Source organism: Limulus polyphemus, unplaced genomic scaffold, assembly GCF_000517525.1.
Source record: "Limulus polyphemus unplaced genomic scaffold, Limulus_polyphemus-2.1.2 Scaffold3005, whole genome shotgun sequence".
NCBI classification, from domain to species: Eukaryota; Metazoa; Arthropoda; class Merostomata; order Xiphosura; family Limulidae; genus Limulus; species Limulus polyphemus.
In genome coordinates this window covers 108,620-120,532 of record NW_013668615.1, presented here as the reverse complement: position 1 = coordinate 120,532, position 11,913 = coordinate 108,620, and the positions used below count along the sequence as shown (strand labels likewise).

Below are 11,913 nucleotides of genomic sequence, written 5' to 3'. Positions count from 1 at the left end.
GTTTAGTTAAGACAAATCAAGTAATACATTATTAGTATTTCTATTGCTGTATGGAATATCAAGATCCTGCCTAAGGAAGAAAAACTGTAATACTTAACACATAAGAACACAATGCATTGCTGAGTACATTATTTTATATGGGCAATTTATCATAAGCTAGATAAAAGAAATTGCCTACTTAAAATAATACAGCATTACAAACAAGAAATTGAAATCTATTAAAGAATATAATAATGTGAATAAAGAAAGCCTTTATATAAATATTATACATGTGTGACTCACGTGAGCTTCAAAATAATACTTTTAAAACTTCTTAATAATTAACATTCACTCCCACCAGGTAAACTACTACAACCACCTTTTAATGGTTATTTAGTATTTAGAATCAAAGAGGATTTCAAATGTATATAAACATGTTTAACTCTGGTAAGACAGTAGCTAAAGCTCGGATGATTTATGGTATTCAAGCCCTACTGACATCCAGCAGATAAGTTTAAAAGTATCTGTGTAACAGAGAGTCTGGAAATGTTATGCAGAGAATAAATCAAATGGGGAAAGCAAAGGAAAGAAACAAATACAAATTAACAAATATTTACAGCAATTGTGTATTGTGTCTATTTACGAAACTCACCATCCTCTTTATTCTTTGCCGCTGGAGTTGAGGGGTGTCTATTGTTTCTACATCTGCACAGGACAAGGACATGTATTTTGATGTACCACCCAAATTCAGATAAAAATGTTAAAAATTGTGATATACTAAAACCCAATGCTGCATATGTCACTGACTATTCACTCCAAACAACATTTATAGGGGAGAAAAACTCCTACCAATTTGTACAAACATCTGTGGCAGTCCTTGATCTTCCAACATTTGGTTAGAAAAACAATGTCATATTGTAAGCACTACACCTGCATGAAAATACAGAAAACTTTACTTGAATATATATAAAGAAAGATGCATATATTTTTCAAATTTGTTATGGAAGAGTGAAATTCAGGATATTTCAGTCATTACAGTACCACATGAGTCAATTTGTGAAATATACTTATAAAACATTACTATTGTACAAACAAAAGTGACATAAGATAAAAAAGACAAACGAACGAGTGTTCAATTTACCCATGTTTTGGCTTACACCTTCTTCTAGATAAAGCATTTTACAAAACATCACTAGTGGCACTTGTCAGTACTAATGGAGTTATTGCTGGAATATGATTTATACAGAAGTAAGCCAAAACATTTCAAAAATAAAGTCGTTTGTTACAGATTAAGCCATTTTTACTTGTAGAATGACTTATTTACCCCAGTATTCATTATATTACATAAAAAATAATGCTAGAAAGCACCTAACTACAAGCATATGCTCAATAGAACATCATCCCAATTAATACTGTTTGAATGAAATACCTTTTTCCCAAAGGTATACAGATGTGAGGAGGGTGGGTGACCATCCAGAGTTAAATGTTTGGATTTCCTTGTAATTTTAAAAAATATGTTAACATACTTCTGGACGAGAATTAGCTTGAAATCCTGGAGAGTTCAGAAGTCAAGAAAAAATGCAACAAATAAGCTACAGTAATGTGCAAATCAAGAGAAATATCTCAAATGAGCAGAAATCTGCACAGAGAAAATGGTAGGAGTACTAATAGAAAGATATATTAGCTTCAGTCTTCAGTGGATAAACCATATGGGACAATCAAAAATTAGTTCAACTTCTGCAAATCTATCATCAATCAGTTTGAAAGTGAAAAACAGAAGAACAGAAGCTTTTCTACAAAAAGCTTGTTACAGTGAAGAAGGAAAATAACTTACCATTCAGGAGGAATAGACCAAGTCATGAAATCTTTGAACAAGAACACCAATACAGATAGGATGAACAGTGTACCCTGGAGGAGAGGATAGCATCACGAGCATGAGAAAGTTCTTAAAGAGTTGGAAGAGCTTGACAAAAAAAGTGGTAGTCATAAAAAAAGATACTGTTGAATGTGTGATAAAGACTAGACAAAGAAAAGTGACAAGAAGCTAAATGTGAAATAAGGCCTGGAAGAAAGCATTTTATTGAGAAGATTCCACAAATATCTCCAGCTTGGAAGGTAAAAATCCATAAAAAAATTCTGAAAGAAAATGTTTAACACTCAGATTCTGGATCCAAGAAATATACACACAATTTAAGAATACACACAAAGTCCAAAGATCCCAGGAAAAGACAGCAACAGATAAGTCATTTGAACTACCAAAAGGAAGGATACGGACAAAATGGATGCCAAGAAAAAGCCCTCAGAATAACTGGATAGGGGATAATTGCCTCCTACAAGCATTTGGTGTAGACAAAAAAAGTTAATTGGAAAAAAGAAACTTAAAGAAGTTATCTTTAAGTGAGGAACATAAAAAAGCTTCCCAAAAGAAACTGCAATAAAAAAAATTATCTTTAAACAGTGTAAGCCAGTTTGGCAATGTAAAGTGGAGGACAAATTCTCAGGTAAGGAGTTAGTGGTCCCCTATGAATTAAAGAAGAATACAGAGGAGAAAACAGAAGTGTGTAACATATTCATAATATGAGAAGTTTCATAGAAATCATCATTTCAAAAATCTTAAATATATCAAATTTTGTTTGCTGTAAAGCACAAAGCTACACAATGGCCTATCTGTGCTGTGCCCAACATTGGTAAGAAAATCTGAATTTTTGCATTATAAACCCACTGGCATATAACTGAGCCAGTGGGTGGTTATCTAGTTTAAACACCAAAAAATCCTTATGAAGATTGTAAGATTCCAAAGAGTATTGAAGGCAGTGAAAAAGTGAATAACCATCCATTATAGCTTGTTTACATCCTACATTATGAAAGCCAATGAAAATAAATGCAAGGTACATTTTTACAGTGTCTGTACTTCTTCCTGGACCTGAATTGGCAACTTAGTGAGTGACAGTCACAAAGAAGACATCAATACACTTCCTGCATCAGTATAAGCAATAACATGAAAATCAAAATTCATGATGACATTAAAAGTCACAAAATAAAAAAGTTCAAAAGCTTGGTCACCACAATTAATTTTATATGTGAGATGGATGCCTGTTTGTTATGTATCCATAATTATATAACCATTCTGATATTTACAGGGAAGTAGCAACTTTATATCACTATTTTCATAATCTGTAATAACTCTCTGACGAAATTTAGTTGATTAAGGCAAAAACTTTCAAAACCTAACAAAAAAGCAAGTCCACTTAACTTAAGAATGGAGTGGCAAGCCATACCAACTGGGAGGACACTAATGAATGTGTTTATGAACGTTGGTGATACATATCAGTGGATATAAACTCTCATTTTGAAATTTTTCCATGTGTTAAAAGTCCTTCATCCTCCAATACAAAGAGCCCACCTGTCAAAAACTGAGGAAATGGAAATTCATTTCAGACGGATACTCACCTTTCCACCAAATTGATAGCTATTACCTCCCACCACTACCAACAAGTTTTTGCACATTCATTAAGCCTTGAACAAAAGTACCACCCCAACACTTATTAAAGTGTAATGTACCACTCTATGATGCAATCAGCATTAGATTACAGCCTTCCACCAATAGGAGGATGACACATCCTTCTTGTGCAGTAGACTCCATGAGGACCTCATGTATTAAGAAAGATTTACCTTTGATGAGAAAAAAAAAGCACACCAGAAGAGGGGAGGATGGGTGAGAGGTTCTGTGGAAAGGTGAGTATCTATCTGAAATACAGTTATAGGTAAGAAAAATGTTAACTTCAGATAGATAAACACTCTCCACAGAACTTATAGGTAGAATCCCACATTGATAGGAATGTGAAGGAAACTGCGTGGAGAAAGGAAATAAAAGATGAGCTCCTTTCTGAAAATATAGCACCAGAAAAAGTAAACTCATGGAGGGTGTAATCTACTAGGGGAGGGGAGGACCTAATGGGTTATCATTTAGTGGGAGACTGCATCCATCTCATGCAGATAATGTTCATCACCAAATAGAAGTAGAAGAGCAAAAGGTACAGTCAAATAAACCTCCAATGTTATGCTCAAGTGTCTCTTAGGTGTGTAGAATGTACAGACTGCTCAACCAGCCTGCATATCACAGAAACGTCAGCAGAGCATGTAACTATAATGCAACTAGGGCAATAAGTCAAGCCTTACAGTACAAAAGAAACTCTTACACGAAATACTTACCAGAATAAGCAGGTGTAGAGGATAATCATCCCAGACTTGCATTCTGAGGAGAATGCAAGTCCAATCTGGCTTTCATAGCCAGTGGGAATGGACTGTTTCTCAGTGTATGGGTGGCCTATACTACATTTCTAGGTTAACACCCCAGCCATACTTATGATTGAGGGGTGTGTACACTCAGTCTCATACCAGTGCAATTACACTGACCAATAATTCTCCATAACAACCTTCCAAATGGTCTTTAACTTATCTCCTTTCACCTTGGCAGGTTGAGTTAAACAACTCATCTGAGTCATGTTTTCTTCTATGAGTAATGACACTTTTTGCCATTTTCATGTTGCATCCCATCAAGTTTGTCATCTCACTACTTTTGTCTCTAGCCATCAACATTCCTTGAACTACATCTTACAGGCTGAGATGTGGACGACCTGATATCTTGGTGTCACATAACTTACGTCAGTTTCATCTGCCTCCACTGTTTTCTCCAGTTGCCATTCTCCAATAATCATTGAGGATCTAAAGAGGTGAGTTGTTTTTATTCCTTATTTTGCAGTTCCCACAACAACCTTATTATTTCTCTATAACTGTATTCTCTATTCTTTGATTCAAACACCTCTTGAATTCTTCCCTGTGCATATTCCTCCCTGTTACCAAATTTATAACCACCATACTCATCTTTAGCCTTACTTGGTACAACTGCTCCATAAACACCTAGTTGTAACTCTAGTTACCAAATGTGTAACCCCCATACTCATTTTTAGGCGTTATTTGGTACAACAACTCCACGAACATGTAGGAGTAATTGTATTGGTGCCATTGTAGCTCTCCCCATTGCCAAGTTTCCTCTTTCCTGATCACCAATCTGCAGGTTATTATAAGTTTGTCAGTGACCTTCTGTCTCTTGCTTGGTCATTTTTCTCTTCTTTCTCTGGTTCATACAGGCCTCTGCAGAGCCTTTCTCATCATTTGTCTTCTTCAACCAGTTCCTGTTTCAGACTAGAGGGCATGGCTACCATGTATGTCCCCCCTTTCAAACCTCTTCACACCATCTTTCTCTAATAACACATTTTCTTCTCTTGCTTGCAAACGACATCACTCTGACATTTTTGCATTGGACATCTCCCATACTCTTTATCACAGGAACAGTTTGATTTTTTCCCCGACTGTTCCTTCCTCCTCAAAATCTGAACTGCCCATGAGGGTAATGGATGTTCCTATTAAGGCATTTCATTTTTATCTTGCTTGTACTGCCCCATTTTGAGGCAGTCAACTTCATTTTACCTTGTTGTGGAATTCCTCTTTCAATGGGGAGAGCTACAATGGCACCAATACGATTACCCCCAAAGTGGAAACAAATGCACTGAAATATCATAGGAAATATAGACCACTCTGGAGACTAGGTCCCAGAAAGGGTCCAGGTGACCAGAACCATATCCCACCCAAACAGATGAGTGACATGGGTGGAAAAGGGATGCCTAGGTTCATGTGATGTAATGGAGAAGACTGAGTATGCCCTGCAAATAAGGTAAAAAGACTCATAAGGGAACCAGATACTGGGCAATCTTGGAGAATTAGACCAGCTAACACAGATGAAGTGACTTCCAAAGGAGAAGGGAGGTATCAGTCAAGCATGCTTATTTGGACAAGGAGAAGAAAGAGAAAGAATGTCATACACCTGTGTAACCAAAGCAGAAGAACAAAGTTGAGGTGACCTATTCCTTGTTTGGAAAAGAAAGAACCAGAAGCAAACAGGTGGTATAAACAGCTGGACAAAACCGTCAAAAGGTAAGGCAGACGAGACTAAAATTAAACCTAGTGGACAATGGCAGTAACAATGTCTGTCCATGCATCTTCAGTTGTCATTGAAATAGCAGTTGTAGTGTGTCAGGGTCTTGGAAAGTATCAGAAATATGGATACATGATTTCATAGTTCCATGAATCTTTTAACCATTTTCTTTTTTAAGTAGGTCTTCTACACAGAGTGAGCCCAAGGAAAATTGTGGCCTGTACAAACTTTGTATTTGGTGCTTCTGCCCCTGTAAAATTGACAAGAACTGCTAACTGCAATGTCAATTTTAGTACCCCCTTGTGGTGAGCACCCTGTGAGGGGCACATGTCACCCTTCTCAAGTGCTAGCTATGCTTGTACGTCTTTGGTACGTAAGCCCTGGTCACTGATCTAATGATGAAAATTTTGATTAATAATGTAACTTGAACACTGCATGATTAACAATGGAGAATATTCCTGTTAATGAAATTATATGAAAAATTGAAAAGTGTCCAACATTTTGTTATTTAATTACAAAAATAAATCAAATTAGTGGAAGAGAAGCTTATAAAATAATTTAAACCTGAAGTTCTAATTTAAATGTTTAAAATTTTGTAACTCTTGTTCATGAAATAGAAAAAAAATTAGGGGAAGAAAGACTAAAACTATGATTGATAAAAGTTTAAAAGAATAAGAGCAAAAATTCTATAATTCGTAATGAAAAACACATCTAAATCACTTGCAATGTTGAGGAAAGAATAAGTCAGTTATTATGTGCATATGGCTGGGTCAGAGCGTATATCATAACCTTTTACAGAGATACATTCAAGGTTTAATCAAACAAATTTATGATCATTGTATGTAAACTTGACATCAAGACAGATAATATAAAAATTTTATAAACTACAAGTTATAATTTCTCAATTTCAAAAGAATATATTAAAAAATTCTCAATCTTCACTTCTCTGTGTCATATGATGCATCTGCACTTTGAATTCTGGTGTTTAAATTTTATTTTTCATTAATATGGCTTTCAGGGTCCAACCAATTAGAATAACAAATTCTACTTAATTACAAGCAAGAATATAAAATTTCAATATCCTATCTTCTCAATTTCCTGAGATATCAGTAAATTTGTCAAACCTACAAGAAAAGCTTCCCCCCCACCCATCTGCCTTGACTTTGAAGACAGTAATATACATCATCTCTATATGGCTGATAGAAATGTTTATAACCAATGGAAAGAGCATATTCTCCTCTACATAAAGCTTATTACAGTTATTTCTTTTTGGCAGGTGTACATAGACAGTTGGCCTAAGATTCTTCGTCTGTTATTGTTTTTGTCCAACCCCAAGGATCTAGAGGAATTTTTTAAATCTATTCATAGCTTACTTTGAAGGCTAGGTAAATTACAGTAGTTCTAGGACAATTTATTCTAGTAACTGAGATATCGTTTCTGTTCTAAAATGCATATTTTAAAGCTATATCAATTATTTTTTGGAGAACCAACATAGTGAGAGAATAATTAGGTTTAAATGAAGACCAACCTCTGACAGCAAAAAGCCTGGAACCTAAAGTAAGTGCTAAATTTCTTGTTTTTATAGATATTGTTTATTTATTGTTATATATTTTTTAACTAAAGTAACTAAAATGTAAAAATTGGAAACTTCTCTGGTTAGCTAACACATTTAAATCTTCATGAAATTGATTAATGGGGTAGGTGAGCTTGTAACATGTGCATGACTGTAACTTAATCACTTGTTTATCTGAAGTTCTACCCAAAACAGCTAAATCGGCTTTCACTGTGGTTTATTGCATTTCACATACAGTAGTAGCTCAAAAAGTACAGCATTAAAATCATAAAATTAAAAGAAATGACAAGTTAAAATGTTAAAAGCTAAGGCTGTTAGGATAAATAAATGTGACTGTCTGTTACTATATGTAATCATTATAGAAGAAATATGGTATTTACTATTTTATTTCATATTTTTCAAGTTTTCATATCACTTTACATTGATGATTTTGCTACAGTTCCATCATAGAAAATAAGGGATGAAATATAAAAGTTTACCAAAAACTTTTGATATTCTATTAATAGGTTCTAGAGGTTATGCAAATTAAATACAAAAACCACAAGTCGAAAATAAGTATTTTTATTCTTAACAAAAAAATCACCTTTCACTCAGACTGTCTCAGAAAATGCTTCGTAAATTTACAGACAAATAATTAATAAAAACACTATTTAAAAATCTGATTTTTGTATGCAAAAGCTTGTAATGTGTACTAAAAGCTTGCCAAGTGTTGTGAAGATACTTTTAGTACATTCAGTTACAAAATGTAGAATTTCATGGTTACAGGTGGTTATGAGGTCTATTAAATTGACTGAGCCCATATAGAGATGATTAATACATGAGGTGCTCATGGGGTTTACTGAGCACAGGGGATGTGTTGCCCTTCTATTGGTGGAGAGATATTGTCTAATGTTGATTGCATCATAAACTGGCACAATTCACATTAATATATATAGGGGGGTGGAAGCTCTATTCAAAGCTTGGTGCATGTGCAAAAATCTTTTTGGCAGTGACACAAGGTAATAGCTATCAATTCTGTGGAGAGGTGAGTACCATTTTTGAAAAACAGATTTAGGAAAACAGATCATAGTAGTATCAAAAGCTTAACCAAGGTAAAATAAAATATACCAACTGGCTATTTCTGTGTTAATGGTACAGTGTAGAATCTGTGTATTAATGTAGCTCACATTTTTACTTGTTTAAAATCAGTAAGTAACTGAATTAAGCTTAATACATTGTGAGACTATAAGGATAATTACTGCATAGTATTGTACCTTTTTGATCTTTTTATTACCCTTATTGTTTTCACTCATGTGTTTGTGTGAACAGTATAACTCAAAAAGTGTCAACCTAACTTGGATCAACTAATTAACTTTTGGTAAATGTTGATTAATAGTCAAGGTTAAACTGACGATCAATGATTTTTACTATAATGGTAGCAAATTCAGATTTTGAAAAAATGGTAAAAAATCAACAAGAAATTGACATATCAAGAGGATCTTGGCACCGAGATCTATATTTTCAAGGGCAATGAATTGTTTGGTTATTGTAAAAGTTAACATTTTCCTAATCTGAAAATGCATTTCCAACAAATACTCACCTCCTCAAAAATAACAGCTATACTCCTCGTGTATCTCCCTAAGAGACTTGCATGCCACTAGCCTTGAGCTAATTCCCATCTAAATTCAAGTATTTAATGCAAATTGTGTTGGCGCTTGATGATGTCATCATGCAATAATAGCCCTCCATCAATAGAGGGGCAACACAACCTCCAGGCACAGTAACTCCCCCCTAAGCACTTGAGATAACTTCATTCTTAGATGAGGCAAGAATAAAATGATGCACCAGAAGAAGGAAGGTCAGGTGGGAATGTGTGAAGATGTTAGTATCCATCAGAAATACATTTTAGAATTAGAAAAATGTTAACTTCCGAGACTATGCCTCACATCTGCACACAGAACAGCTAAAATCCCATGATGAAGTAGTGAAGAAGCTGGTGCCAAGTTATAAATGTAGACAAGTTCCCTTCAGAAAGTGCCAGATGGAAACCCCATGGAGTGCGACACCCATTAACAGGAGCTCCATAAGGGCAGACTGCATTTCTTCTTGACCAGGTTATACTCTTTGCATGGAATGTAGAGGAGGAGAGGCAAAAGTGTAGCAGGGATGGGCAAAATTCAAACATGGTCAACCAAGCATCTAAACACAAGAGGTCAATAAGCCAATACATGTAGGGTGATTAGGGTATGTTCAGACCATATGGTGAGCTCACCTTGACTTTACTGGAGAGATTTTGGCTGCAGAAGGAGGGCACATGAGCTGTTGGAAGGGTTACCTGCACTAAATGGAGATTGTTACTATTGCCTACTTCTCACTGTATTGTGCCAAGTCCAACCAGTGAGGAATTCACAAAGGTCCATCACCCCAGTGGCTAGGAACTGGCAAGTGGCAAGGGTCTCTCATGCTGCACTTGAAGAAGGAGGTAGAATTCACTTTGGAGAGACCCAGAAAAGTGTCTGGATCCCCATTGGTCTGCCTGCCACAAAGGTCTTTTACTGGAGACAGTGCAAGTGATGATTGTGAAATCTTATATTTAAAATCAGCAAGCTCAATTCAATGAAGTGGGCAGTCACTTTCCTGGTGCCAGCTTTTTCCATGATAGTCCATGGAATGGTACAGTCTGGATTGGGCAATTTAGTAATTGTATTACATGCCATGATGGTACCCACAGTGGTCTTGCAGAACACACCATCTCAACATTGGGCAGTGATAGATCCAGGGAGGATTTGAGTTTTCCATTACCCCTGGCCCGATACGGATTTTGAAGGATCTTGTCCAAGGGCTTGAGAAAATGAGAAGCAAAAGAGTGAAACAGATGATGAATCTGATATAATGAAATAGGTTGCAAACATCAATATCCAGGGAAGAATATGCCAACTGGAGAAGTTGGTGGACCAATCCAGCAAGGATAGAAATGGAGAGGTCCCTTGAAGAAGAGGGGTCCCGGGGTAGAAACAGACATTGGCCACCATATTCGAATCGTTGGCTTCTTGCTCTTTGTACCATTTTTCTCTTAAGACTTATTTCCTCCTCCTCCTCGCTTGTGGTTGCTGTCACTCAAATATCTCTGCTATTGATGCTCCTCGCACTCTCTTCCACCACACTTATTTACTCCTCTACCCAGACTGGACTTTCCTTCCAAAGAATTCAACCTCTCAGGAATGTGACTGCATGTTCTCATCTATCTCCCTTCCTTCTGTCTCTCACCTCTATGATTGTTCAGGCCTGTACTGACACCTATGTCCAATTTGGGGTCTTTGATGTTACTTATCACATACCTCTCCCTTTTGGGGTCCCTTGCCTGGTCATTGCCCTTTGGACTGGACTCTCCACTCATGTAGCCTATTTCTTGTCCCAGTCCTGTTGACATTCCACTTTGTCTGTCTATCAATGTAAGTGGCAGGATTTTCCTTGTTGGTTCACCTGCCACTACCTTCCTCCCAGCCATCCTATTGTGAGCCAACTTTCTGACATTTTTGTTTGGCTGTTTGACCATAGTTTGTTGGTTTCCACTATTGCTGGCTATTGGGCAGCCTTATCCACTACATTTCACCTTTCCCATTACCATAGGGGGTTTTCTTCCTTGTCCTCTCCACTTTGTTCCAATCCTTCTTCACCATCCACCTCACCCGACTCCCATGCCAAGCTGGAACTTTAATGTGGTGTTATACACACTCACACATGTCATTGCCCTTTGGACTGGACTCTCCACTCATGTAGCCTACTTCTTGTCCCAGTCCTGTTGACATTCCACTTTGTCTGTCTATCAAAGTAAGTGGCAGGATTTTCCTTGTTAATCCACCTGCCTCTACCTTCCTCCCAGCCATCCTATTGTGAGCCAACTTTCTGACATTTTTGTTTGGCTATTTGAGGACAACACAACCCCCATGCACAATAAAATCCCTCTAACCACTTGCACTCAAGATAACTTCTTTTCCTTGACATAACATTGCAATGGACATGTTAATTTTTCTTGTATATGTTCAATTTACTGAGAGTTATGATCATAAACAAAACTTTATCCCCACATCTTCATGTGTGGGATGACCTTGAACTAACTTCCACCTAATTTCACAAGTTTAATGAGAATAGTGTATGATGTCATAATCATGCGATAATAGGAGAACGACACAACCTACCTCCATGCACAATAAAATCCCTCTAACCACTTGCACTCAAGATAACTTCTTTTCCTTGGCATAACATTGAAATGGACATGTTAATTTTTCTTGTATACGTTCAATTTACTGAGAGTTATGATCATAAACAAAACTTTATCCCCACATCTTCATGTGTTGGACTTGCCTGGTCATTGCCCTTTGGACTG

General features: G+C 36.4%; 1 protein-coding gene across 1 annotated transcript in view; it reads right to left on the bottom strand.

Moving 5' to 3' along the window:
* The window catches only part of LOC106468429, a 43,611-nt gene that overhangs the window by 21,786 nt on the left and 9,912 nt on the right, over positions 1 to 11,913 (bottom strand). The window lies entirely within an intron of this gene.